The sequence below is a fragment of the Arachis stenosperma genome, chromosome 6 (genome assembly GCF_014773155.1).
Source record: "Arachis stenosperma cultivar V10309 chromosome 6, arast.V10309.gnm1.PFL2, whole genome shotgun sequence".
NCBI lineage: Eukaryota > Viridiplantae > Streptophyta > Magnoliopsida > Fabales > Fabaceae > Arachis > Arachis stenosperma.
Window position 1 is genome coordinate 110,854,011 of NC_080382.1, and position 14,130 is coordinate 110,868,140.

Consider the following 14,130-nt stretch of genomic DNA (forward strand, 5'->3'; position numbering starts at 1 on the left):
GGAGAACAGGTTGAGGTTTTGGAGATGCTCTATCTTCTGAATCTCTGCTTTCCTACTGTCTTCTTCTTCATACACGCAAGGCTCCTTCCATGGCAAGCTGTATGTAGGGTTTCACCATTGTCAATGGCTACCTCCCATCCTCTCAGTGAAAATGTTCAACGCGCTCTGTCACAGCACGGCTATTCATCTGTCGGTTCTCGATCATGTCGGAATAGAATCCAGTGATTCTTTTGCGTCTGTCACTAATGCCCCACAATCGCGAGTTTGAAGCTCGTCACAGTCATTCAATCCCTGAATCCTACTCAGAATACCACAGACAAGGTTTAGACCTTCTGGATCCTCAAGAATGGCCGCCAATATATTCTAGCTTATACCACGAAGATTCTGGCTAAAGAATCCAAGAGATATCCACTCAATCTAAAGTAGAACGGAGGTGGTTGTCAGGCACACGTTCATAGGTGAGAATGATGATGAGTGTCACGGATCATCACATTCATCAAGTTGAGGGGCAAGTGATATCTTAGAATGGAAACAAGCGTTTTTGAATGAAAAACAGTAGTAATTGCATTAATCCATCAAGACACAGCAGAGCTCCTCATAAAATGACATAAATGACATAAAATCCACTTCCGGGGTCCACTTGGTGTGTACTTGGGCTGAGCGTTGAAGCTTTCATGTGTAGAAACTTTTCCTGGAGTTAAACGCCAGCTTTTGTGCCAGTTTGGGCGTTTAACTCCAACTTTTGTGCCAGTTCCGGCGTTAAACGCCGAGAATTCTGAAGCTGATTTGCAACGCCGGTTTGGTCCATCAAATCTCGGACAAAGTATGGACTATTATATGTTACTGGAAAGCCCAGGATGTCTACTTTCTAACGCAATCAAGAGCGTGCCAATTAGGCTTCTGTAGCTCTAGAAAATCCACTTCTAGTGCAGGGAGGTCAGAATCCAACAGCATTTGCAGTCCTTTTTCAGCCTCTGAATCAGATTTTTGCTCAGGTCCCTCAATTTCAGCCAGAAATTACCTGAAATCACAGAAAAACACACAAACTCATAGTAAAGCCCAGAAAAGTGAATTTTAAATAAAAACTTATAAAAACATACTTAAAACTAACTAAAATATACTAAAAACAGTGCCAAAAAGCGTATAAATTATCCGCTCATCACAACACCAAACTTAAATTGTTGCTTGTCCCCAAGCAACTGAAAATCAAATAGGATAAAAAGAAGAGAACATACTATAGACTCCAAAATATCAATGAAACTTAGCTTCAATTAGATAAGCAGGACTAGTAACTTTTTGCCTCTGAACAGTTTTGGCATCTCACTTTATCCTTTGCAATTTAGAATGTTTGGCATCTATAGGAACTCAGAATTCAGATAGTGTTATTGATTCTCCTAGTGAAGTATGATGATTCTTGAACACAGCTACTTTATGAGTCTTGGCTGTGGCCCAAAGCACTCTGTCTTCCAGTATTACCACCGGATACATACATGCCACAGACACATAACTGGGTAAACCTTTTCAGATTGTGACTCAGCTTTGCTAGAGTCCCCAATTAGAGGTGTCCAGGGTTCTTAAGCACGCTCTTTTTGCCTTGGATCACTTTTTATTTTTACCCTTGCCTTTTTGTTTAAAAGGGCTATTGGCTTTTTCTGCTTGCTTTTTTTTGAATTCACTGCTTTTTCTTGCATCAAGAATCAATCTGATGATTTTTCAGATTCTCAATAACATTTCTCCTTTTCCATCATTCTTTCAAGAGCCAACAAGTTTAACATTCTTTAATCAACAAATTCAAAAGACATATGCACTGTTCAAGCATTCATTCAGAAAACAAAAAGCATTGTCACCACATCAAACTAATTCAACTAGTTTCAGAGATGAATTCAAAATCCTGTACTTATTGTTCTTTTGTGATTAAAGCATTTTTCATTTAAGAGAGGTGATGGATTCATAGGACATTCATAGCTTTAAGACATGAACCTTAAATTTTATTAATCATGAATTAAGAACAAGACTCAAAAATAAATATAAGATAAGACTAATAGTAATAGAAAACAGAAAATTAAATGACTCTAAAATAGACTCCTAATGATAGAGGTTATCACAGAGTTAGGACTTAACAACCTTGATTTTGAGAAGTGGATGCTCCCTCAACTTGTGGGGTATTTGACCCTTCAAGGGAGAGCTTCTGGCGCTTCAGCTCCTGTAGCTCACGCCCCTGCTTCTCTTCTTCCTTCAGCAATTTGCAGAGCATGTAGTTTTGATTCTGCTGTTCTTCCTTAATTTGTTCCATAGTTTCTTGCAGCTTGGCAACAGATGCTTCTAGGCCGGCCCAGTAGTCAATTTCAGAAAGTTCAGGGAGGAATTCCTGCGCCCTCCTTTTGATAGAGTTATCTTGCATTTGTCCTTCCATTGACTTCTTGGTGATTGGATGTTCAATTGGGATGAATTCATCTACTCCCATCCTCACCCCAGCATCTTTACATAGCAAAGAGATTAAGCTTGGGTAAGCCAGTTTGGCTTCAGTGGAGTTCTTGTTTGCAATTGTGTAAATCTCACAAGCAATCAGATGATGAATCTCCACTTCTTTTTCCAGCATAATGCAATAAATCATCACTGCTCTCTTGACCGTGACCTCAGAACGGTTGCTAGTGGGTAATATAGAACGCCCAATAAAGTCTAGCCAACCTCTTGCAATTGGTTTGAGATCTCCCCTTTTGAGTTGGTTTGGGACACCTTTTGAATTGGTTGTCCACTTAGTTCCAGGGAGGCATATGTCCTCTAGAACTTGATCCAACCCCTTATCTACTCTCACCATTCTCCTATTAAAGGATTCAGGATCATCTTGTAGTTGAGGCAATTTGAAGACCTCTCTTATTTTGTCCAGATGGAAGTAAATAATTCTCCCTCGGACCATGGTTCTGTAGGTATGAAAAGCAGTTCCAGTCATTCTCTGCTTATCTGTCAGCCACAGATTTGAGTAGAATTCCTGAACCATGTTTCTTCCAACCTTTGTCTCAGGGTTGGTTAGAACTTCCCATCCTCTGTTTCGAATTTGCTCTTGGATCTCCGGATATTCTTCTTCTTTCAGATCGAATCTAACTTCCGGGATCATTGACCTCAGACCCATTATTTTGTGGTAATGGTCTGCATGTTCTTTGGTTAAGAACTTCTCTTGACTCCCAAGATTCTTTGGAGCATTCTATTTCTTGTCTCTTGAATTGGTTTGTTTTCCCTTAGGAGCCATGATCTTGATAAATCTTGGCTTAGTGATCACAGAAAAGCACACCAAACTTAGAGGTTTGCTTGCCCTCAAGCAAAAGAAAGGAAAGAGGAGAGAGAGGAGGAGAGCAAATTCGAATGGTGGGGAGAGGAGGATGGCCGAACGTGTATTTATAAAGGAGAGGGAGAGATTTCGAAAATTTTGAAGGAGATTTGAAAAGATATGGAAAGAATTTGAGAAGATATTTGAGTTTTTTGAAGAAGATTTGGAAAGGATTTGAAAGAGATTTGAAAATGATTTAAAAAATTGTTTAATTTTTGAAATTTGAAGGTGAATGATGAAAGTTTGTAATGTGTTTATGTAGAAAATTATGGGTCAAAACATGAAAATGTAAAAAAAAAAATTGAAGTGGAAAGCAAAATCTCCTTCCCCTGCCTTTCTGGCGTTAAACGCCCAGAATGGTATCCATTCTGGCGTTTAACACCCAATTGGTGGCCATTATGGGCGTTTAACGCCCAGCCAGGCACCCTGGCTGGCGTTAAATGCCAGAAACCCCTTTATCACTGGGCGTTTTGCTGAACGCCCAGGATGCTGCAATTTTGGCGTTAAACGCCCAGAATGGTGCCTTTACTGGAGTTAAACGCCCAGAATGGTATCCATTCTGGCGTTTAACACCCAGGATGCCCTTTACTGGCATTTCCTTGCCGGCAAGCTCCTTTTCTCTGCTTATTTCACTGAATCCTTCTGTAACTCTGTGAATTCCTTCAATTTCAATGATCAACGTTGAAGAATATATATCAAACAAATAACCTGCTAATGATTGGGTTGCCTCCCAGCAAGCGCTTCTTTATTGTCTTTAGCTGGACCTTTACTGAGACTCATTCAAGCCTCAGTTTTGAGCATTCCTGCTCAAAATTACTTTCAAGATAATGTTTAATCCTTTGTCCATTAACAATGAACTTTTTATCAGAATAAATATCCTGAAGCTCAACATATCCCTATGGTGACACTCCTGTAATCACATAAGGACCCCGCTACCGGGATTTCAGTTTTCCTGGGAATAGTCTGAGCCTAGAGTTGAAGAGCAGAACTTTTTGTCCTGGCTCAAAGACTCTGGATGACAACTTCTTGTCATGCCACTTTTTTTGCCTTTTCCTTATAAATTTTTGCATTTTCAAAGGCACTGAGTCTGAATTCCTCTAGCTCATTTAGCTGGAGCAATCTTTTTTCACCAGCTAACTTAGCATCTAGGTTTAGGAATCTGGTTGCCCAATAAGCTTTATGTTCCAGTTCCACAGGCAGATGACAGGCCTTGCCATACACAAGTTGGTATGGAGAAGTTCCTATAGGGGTCTTGAATGCTGTTCTGTATGCCACAGAGCATCATCCAAGCTCTTTGCCCATTCCTTTCTACGGGCAATTACAGTCCGTTCCAGGATTCTTTTTAGCTCTCTATTAGAGACTTCAGCTTGCCCATTTGTCTGTGGATGATACGGAGTTGCTACTTTGCGGCTAAATTCCATATCGGACCATAGTAGAGTACAGCTGTTTATTGCAGAAATGAGTGCCCCATCACTGATTAGTACTCTGGGAACACCAAACCTGCTGAAGATATGTTTCTGGAGGAATTTCAGCACGGTTTTGGTATCATTATTGGGTGTGGCAATTGCTTCTACCCATTTAGATACATAGTCTACTGCCACTAGAATATAAGTATTTGAGTATGATGGTAGGAAGGGACCCATGAAGTCAATACCCCATACATCAAACAATTAAATCTCTAAGATCCCTTGTTGAGGCATGGCGTAACCATGAGGCAAGTTACCAGCTCTTTGGCAATTGTCACAGTTACGCACAAACTCTCGGGCATCCCTATAGAGAGTAGGCCAGTAGAAGCCGCATTTGAGGACTTTAGTGGCTGTTCGCTCACTTCCGAAACGTCCCCATACTATGATCCATGGCAATGCCATAGGATCCTTTGTGCTTCCTCTCTAGGTACACATCTGCGGATCATTCCGTCTGCACATCTCTTAAAGAGATATGGCTCATCCCATAGGTAGTACTTGGCATCTGAAATTAATTTTTTTCTTTGCACCCTGCTGTACTCCTGGGGTATGAACCTCACAGCTTTATAGTTTGCACTATCTGCAAACCATGGTTCTTCCTGAATGGCAAAGAGTTCCTCATCTGGAAAGGTTTCAGAGATCTCAGTAGAGGGGAGGGACGCCACAGCTACTGGTTCTATCCAGGACAAGTGATCAGCTACCTGGTTCTCTGTCCCTTTTTTGTCTCTTATTTCTATATCAAACTCTTGCAGAAGCAACACCCATCTTATGAGCCTGGGTTTTGAATCCTGCTTTGTGAGTAAGTACTTAAGAGCAGCATGGTCAGTGTACACAATCACTTTTGATCCTACTAAATAGGATCTAAACTTGTCAATGGCATAAACCACTGCAAGTAACTCTTTTTCTGTGGTTGTGTAATTCTTCTGTGCATCATTTAGAACACGGCTAGCATAATAAATGACGTGCAGAAGCTTGTTGTGCCTCTGTCCCAACACTGCACCAATAGCATGGTCACTGGAATCACACATTAGTTCGAATGGCAGTGTCCAGTCTGGTGCAGAGATAACTGGTGCTGTGACCAGCTTAGCTTTTAGAAGGTCAAACGCCTGCAAACATTCCTTATCAAAGATAAATGGCGTGTCTGCAGCTAGCAGATTACTCAGAGGTTTTGCAATTTTTGAAAAATCCTTTATAAACCTTCTGTAGAATCCTGCATGCCCCAGAAAGCTTCTGATTGCCTTAACATTAGTAGGTGGTGGTAATTTTTCAATTACTTCAACTTTAGCTTTGTCCACCTCTATTCCCTTGTTTGGAATTTTATGCCCAAGGACAATCCCTTCAGTCACCATAAAGTGACATTTTTTCAGTTTAAAACTAGGTTGGTCTCTTGGCATCTTTTCAGAACAAGTGCTAGATGGTTAAGGCAGGAGCTAAATGAGTCTCCAAATACTGAAAAGTCATCCATGAAGACTTCCAGAAATTTCTCTACCATATCTGAGAAGATAGAGAGCATGCACCTCTGAAAGGTTGCAGGTGCATTACACAGACCAAAAGGCATCCTTCTGTAGGCAAACACTCCAGAAGCTTGAATCAGTGCTTCCTCTTCCTGTGGATTTAAAGCAGAGCTTATGATCACTGGAAAAGTGTCACCCTCTCCCAGAAATGCATACTTCAGGGATGGTGGTAGTGGTTTGAGCTCAGGTTTGGGAGGCTGATCCTCTTCCTGAGGAATTTTCAAAAATTCTTTTGTTTCCTCTGGTTCTTCCTGATCAGGCTGAACATCCTTGAAGATGTCCTCTAGCTCTGATTCTAGACTTTTAGTCATATTGATATCTTCCACCAAAGAGTCAATAATGTCAGCGCTCATGCAGTCATCTGGTGTGTCTGGATGCTGCATAGCTTTTACAGCATTCAACTTGAACTGATCCTCGTTGACTCTCAGGGTTACTTTCCCTTTTTGTACATCAATAAGAGTTCGTCCAGTTGCTAGGAAAGGTCTTCCTAGAATGAGAGTTGCACTCTTGTGCTCCTCTATTTCCAGCACTACAAAGTCAGTTGGAAAGGCGAATGGCCCAACCTTGACAATCATGTCCTCAATTATGCCTGATGGATATTTAATGGAGCCATCAGCAAGTTGGAGACATATCCGGGTTAGTTTGACTTCTTCTGTCAACCCAAGCTTTCTGATAGTGGATGCAGGTATTAGATTGATACTTGCTCCAAGGTCACACAGGGCTGTGTTGGTGCAAACACCTTCTAATGTGCATGGTATCATAAAGCTTCCTGAATCTTGAAGCTTTTCTGGTAAGCTTTTCAGAATGACTGCACTGCATTCTTCAGTGAGAAACACTTTTTCAGTTTCTCTCCAATCCTTCTTATGACTTAAGATCTCTTTCATGAACTTAGCATAAGAGGGCATTTGCTCAAGTGCCTCTGCAAACGGAATCTTTATTTCAAGAGTCCTTAGATAGTCTGCAAAGCGGGCAAATTGCTTATCCTATTCCGCTTGGCGGAGTTTCTGAGGATAAGGCATCTTGGCTTTATATTCTTCAACCTTAGTTGCTGCAGGTTTATTCCTTACAGAGGTGGTTGGAGAAGCCTTTTTAGAGGGGTTACTACCAGCACTCTCAGGTGTCTGATTCCCCATTGGCGTTTGAACGCCAGGATTGGGTGAAGAATGGGCGTTTAACGCCAACTTTTTCCCCTTTTCTGGCGTTTGAACGCCAGAACTGGGCAGGGAATGGGCGTTTAACGCCAACTTTTCCCCCCTTTCTGGCGTTTGGACGCTAGGAGTATTCCTCTTTGGGCTCTTACTGTCCTCAGAGGGATTTTGGGCAGTGATTTGGTTATCCTCTGTCAGTTGTTCCTTTATTGGCTTTTTGCTACTTTGAGCAGTGTTATTCAATGTCTTCCCACTCCTCAGTTGAACTGCTTGGCATTCTTCTGTTATCTGTTTAGATAACTGCTATTTTGCCTGATTCAACTGTGATTCTATATTCTTGTTAGCAATTTTAGTTTCTTGGAGCATCTCTTTAAATTCTGCTAACTGTTTTGTCATCAGGAGTAATTGCTGATTATGCTCAACAACCTGTTCTTGAGGATTAGGATCAGTAGTTACTGCCATGGCTTCTTCTTTTGTAGAGGGCTCACTGCTAGAGTACAGATGTTGATTTCTAGCAACAGTATCTATGAGTTCTTGAGCCTCTTCAATCGCCTTCCTCATGTGTATAGATCCACCAGCTGAGTGGTCTAAAGACATCTGAGCTTTTTCTGTGAGCCCATAGTAGAAGATGTCTAACTGCACCCACTCTGAAAACATTTCAGAGGGGCATTTCCTTAGCATACCTCTATACCTCTCCCAGGCATTATAAAGGGATTCATTATCTTCTTGTTTAAAGCCTTGGATGTCCAGTCTTAGCTGTGTCATCCTTTTTGGAGGGTAAAATTGATTCAGGAATTTGTCTGATAACTGTCTCCATGTTTTTATGCTTGCTGTGGGTTGGTTATTCAACCACCTCTTAGCTTGATCTTTTACAGCAAATGGAAACAGTAACAATCTGTAAACATCCTGCTCTACCTTTTTATCACGTACTGTGTCAGCAATTTGTAAAAATTGTGCCAGAAACTCAGTAGGTTCTTCCTATGGAAGATCAGAATACTGGCAATTTTGCTGCACCATGATAATGAGTTGAGGATTTAGCTCAAAGCTGCTTGCTTTAATGGGAGGTATACAGATGCTACTCCCATATGCAGCTGTAATGGGGTTAGCATATGACCCCAGAGTCCTTCTGGACTGCTCAATTCCACTTAGGTCCATGATGGAGAAAGGGAATATGATATGGATTCACAAGTAAAGAAATTTTTTTTTTATTAAAGGTGACCGAAAAAATTAAAATAAAATAAATGGAAAATAAAATAAAATTTCGAAAACTAAAAGAAAATAAGATCAAAACAAATTAAAAACTAAATCAATTAGTTAACTGAAAAGATTTTAGAATTAGCAATTGAAAAAATATGATTGAAAATTATTTTGAAAAAGATTTTATTTTTGAAATGAGGAAAGAGAAAAACAACAAAATCACACCAAACTTAAAATTTTTAGAAAATCAAACACAAATTTTTGAAAATTTAAAGGAAGACACAAAGAAGACACCAAACTTAGAATTTTTAAGGATCAAGAAAGGACTAAGAACATGCAAATTCGAAAAATTAAAAGAAAACAAAAGCATGCAATTGACACCAAACTTAAAATATGAAAGTAAACTCAAATAAAAGACTCTAAACCAACAAAAATAAAACAGTCCTAATCTAAGCAACAAGATAAACCGTCAGTTGTACAAACTCGAACAATCCCCGGCAACGGCGCCAAAAACTTGGTGCACGAAATTGCAATCACACTTTTGCAATTCCGCACAACTAACCAGCAAGTGCACTGGGTCGTCCAAGTAATACCTTACGTGAGTAAGGGTCGATCCCACGGAGATTGTTGGCTTGAAGCAAGCTATGGTTATCGTGTAACTCTTAGTCAGGATATCAATAATTATCAGGTTTAATTGTGAAAAGTATAAGAACATGAAATAAATACTTGTTTTGCAGTAATGGAGAGCAGGTTGAGGTTTTGGAGATGCTCTATCTTCTGAATCTCTGCTTTCCTACTGTCTTCTTCTTCAAGCACGCAAGGCTCCTTCCATGGCAAGCTGTATGTAGGCTTTCACCGTTATCAATGGCTACCTCCCATCCTCTTAGTGAAAATGTTCAACGCGCTCTGTCACAGCACGGCTAATCATCTGTCGGTTCTCAATCAGGTTGGAATAGAATCTAGTGATTCTTTTGCGTCTGTCGCTAACGCCCAGCCTTCAGGAGTTTGAAGCTCGTCACAGTCATTCAATCATTGAATCCTACTCAGAATACCACAGACAAGGTTTAAACCTTCCAGATTCTCTTGAATGCCGCCATCAATTCTAGCTTATACCACGAAGATTCTGATTAAAGAACCCAAGAGATATCTACTCAATCTAAGGTAGAACGGAGGTGGTTGTCAGGCACACGTTCATAGGTGAGAATGATGATGAGTGTCACGGATAATCACATTCATCAAGTTTAGGAACAAGTGATATCTTAGAATAGAAGCAAGCGTGATTGAATGAAAAACAGTAGTAATTGCATTAATCCATCAAGACACAGCAGAGCTCCTCGCCCCCAACCATGGGGTTTAGAGACTCATGCCGTAGAAAATACAAATAGAAACGTGTAATGTGTCATGAGGTAGAGATACAATATCAAAAGGTCCTATTAATAGTGAACTAGTAACCTAGGGTATACAGAAATGAGTAAATGACGTAAAAATCCACTTCCGGGGTCCACTTGGCGTGTGCTTGGGCTGAGCATTGAAGCTTCCATGTGTAGAGACTTTTTCTGGAGTTAAACGCCAGCTTTTATGCCAGTTTGGGCGTTTAACTCCAATTTTTGTGCCAGTTCCGGTGTTTAACGCCGGGATTTTTGAAGCTGATTTGCAACGCCAGTTTGGGCCATCAAATCTCGGGCAAAGTATGAACTATTATACATTGCTGGAAAGCCCAGGATGTCTACTTTCCAACTCAATTAAGAGTGCGCTAATTAGGCTTCTGTAGCTCCAGAAAATCCACTTCGAGTACAGGGAGGTCAGAATCCAACAGCATCTGCAGTCCTTTTCAGCCTCTGAATCAGATTTTTGCTCAGGTCCCTCAATTTCAGCCAGAAAATACCTGAAATCACAGAAAAATACACAAACTCATAGTAAAGCTCAAAAAAGTGAATTTTAACTAAAAACTAATTAAAATGTAATAAAAACTAACTAAAATATACTAAAAACATACTAAAAACAATGCCAAAAAGCGTATAAATTATCCGCTCATCATAACTCTTAGTCAAGAGATCAATAATTCTCAGGTTTAATTGTGAAAAGTAGAAGAACATGAAATAAATACTTGTTTTGCAGTAATGGAGAACAGGTTGAGGTTTTGGAGATGCTCTATCTTCTGAATCTCTGCTTTCCTACTGTCTTCTTCTTCATACACGCAAGGCTCCTTCCATGGCAAGCTGTATGTAGGGTTTCACCATTGTCAATGGCTACCTCCCATCCTCTCAGTGAAAATGTTCAACGTGCTCTGTCACAACACGGCTATTCATCTGTCGGTTCTCGATCATATCGGAATAGAATCCAGTGATTCTTTTGCGTCTGTCACTAACGCCCCACAATCGTGAGTTTGAGGCTCGTCACAGTCATTCAATCCCTGAATCCTACTCAGAATACCACAGACAAGGTTTAGACCTTCCGGATCCTCAAGAATGGCCGCCAATATATTCTAGCTTATACCACGAAGATTCTGGCTAAAGAATCCAAGAGATATCCACTCAATCTAAAGTAGAACGGAGGTGGTTGTCAGGCACACGTTCATAGGTGAGAATGATGATGAGTGTCACGGATCATCACATTCATCAAGTTGAGGGGCAAGTGATATCTTAGAATGGAAACAAGCGTTTTTGAATGAAAAACAGTAGTAATTGTATTAATCCATCAAGACACAGCAGAGCTCCTCACCCCCAACCATGGGGTTTAGAGACTCATGCCGTAGAAGGTACAATATGAAACGTGTAAAGTGTCATGAGGTCCAGATACAATGTCAAAAGATCCTATTTATAGTGAACTAGTAACCTAGGATATACAGAAATGAGTAAATGACGTAAAAATCCAATTCCGGGGTCCACTTGGTGTGTTTTTGGGCTGAGCAATGAAGCTTTTATGTGTAGAGACTTTTCCTGGAGTTAAACGCCAGCTTTTGTGCCAGTTTGGGCGTTTAACTCCAACTTTTGTGCCAGTTCTGGCATTAAACGCTGGGAATTCTGAAGCTGATTTGCAATGCCAGTTTGGGCCATCAAATCTCGGGCAAAGTATGGACTATTATACATTGCGGGAAAGCTCAGGATGTCTACTTTCCAACTCAATTGAGAGTGCGCCAATTGGGCTTCTGTAGCTCCAGAAAATCCACTTCGAGTGCAGGGAGGTCAGAATCCAACAGCATCTGCAGTCCTTTTCAGCCTCTGAATCAGATTTTTGCTCAGGTCCCTCAATTTCAGCCAGAAAATACCTGAAATCACAAAAAAACACACAAACTCATAGTAAATCCCAGAAAAGTGAATTTTAACTAAAAACTAATAAAAATGTAATAAAAACTAACTAAAATATACTAAAACATACTAAAATCAATGCCAAAAAGCGTATAAATTATCCGCTCATCATAACTCTTAGTCAAGAGATCAATAATTCTCAGGTTTAATTGTGAAAAGTAGAAGAACATGAAATAAATACTTGTTTTGCAGTAATGGAGAACAGGTTGAGGTTTTGGAGATGCTCTATCTTCTGAATCTCTGCTTTCCTACTGTCTTCTTCTTCATACACGCAAGGCTCCTTCCATGGCAAGCTGTATGTAGGGTTTCACCGTTGTCAATGGCTACCTCCCATCCTCTCAGTGAAAATGTTCAACACGCTCTGTCATAACACGGCTATTCATCTGTCGGTTCTCGATCATATCGGAATAGAATCCAGTGATTCTTTTGCGTCTGTCACTAACGCCCCACAATCGCGAGTTTGAAGCTCGTCACAGTCATTCAATCCCTGAATCCTACTCAAAATACCACAGACAAGGTTTAGACCTTCCGGATCCTCAAGAATGGCCGCCAATATATTCTAGCTTATACCACGAAGATTCTGGTTAAAGAATCCAAGAGATATCCACTCAATCTAAAGTAGAACGGAGGTGGTTGTCAGGCACACGTTCATAGGTGAGAATGATGATGAGTGTCACGGATCATCACATTCATCAAGTTGAGGGGGCAAGTGATATCTTAGAATGGAAACAAGCGTTTTTGAATGAAAAACAATAGTAATTGTATTAATCCATCAAGACACACCAGAGCTCCTCACCCCCAACCATGGGGTTTAGAGACTCATGCCGTAGAAGGTACAATATGAAACATGTAAAGTGTCATGAGGTCCAGATACAATGTCAAAAGATCCTATTTATAGTGAACTAGTAACCTAGGATATACAGAAATGAGTAAATGACGTAAAAATCCACTTCTGGGGTCCACTTGGTGTGTTCTTGGGCTGAGCAATGAAGCTTTCATGTGTAGAGACTTTTCCTGGAGTTAAACGCCAGCTTTTGTGCCAGTTTAGGCGTTTAACTCCAACTTTTGTGCCAGTTCCGGCATTAAACGCCGGGAATTCTGAAGCTGATTTACAACGCTAGTTTGGGCCATCAAATCTCGGGCAAAGTATGGACTATTAGACATTGCTGGAAAGCTCAGGATGTCTACTTTCCAACGCAATTGAGAGCGCGCCAATTGGGCTTCTGTAGCTCCAAAAAAGTCACTTTGAGTGCAGGGAGGTCAGAATCCAACAGCATCTGCAGTCCTTTTTCAGCCTCTGAATCAGATTTTTGCTCAGGTCCCTCAATTTCAGCCAGAAATTACCTGAAATCACAAAAAAACACACAAACTCATAGTAAAGCCAAGAAAAGTGAATTTTAAATAAAAACTCATAAAAACATACTAAAAACTAACTAAAATGTACTAAAAACATACTAAAAACAGTGCAAAAAAACGTATAAATTATCCGCTCATCATTGCTCAGATTAGGTAAAATTCTTTTTTTATTTTCTTTTCAAAAAGTTTTCAAAAATATTTTTCAAAATTTCTCACTTGTTTTCGAAAATTTTCAGAGTTTTCAAGAATGAATCCTAGAGTTTCATATAACATGTTTTAGCTTAGCTGGCTATTAAGCCATGGCTAATTCACAGGATTTTGATTGAGAACTTTGGATTTATTACTTTCTTTTTCCTATATGTTTTTCGAAAAATATAAAAGAAAATCCAAAAAAATCATAAAATCATAAAAACCAAAAATATTTTATATTTCTTGTTAGAGTCTTGAGTCAATTTTTAAGTTTGGTGTCAATTGCATATTCATATTGTTCTTGCATTTTTTCGAAAAATTCATACATTCATGGTGCTCTTCATGATCTTCAAGTTGTTCTTGGTAAGTCTTCTTGTTTGATCTTGATGTTTTCTTGTTTTGTGTCTTTTGTTGTTTTTCATGTGCATCTTTGCATTCATATTTTCTAAGCATTAAAGATTTCTAAGTTTGGTGTCTTGCATGTTTTCTTTGCATCAACAATTTTTCAAAAATATGTTCTTGATGTTCATCATGATCTTCAAAGTGTTCTTGGTGTTGATCTTGACATTCATAGTGTTCTTGCATGCATCATATGTTTTGATCCAAAATTTTCATGTTTTGGGTCATAAT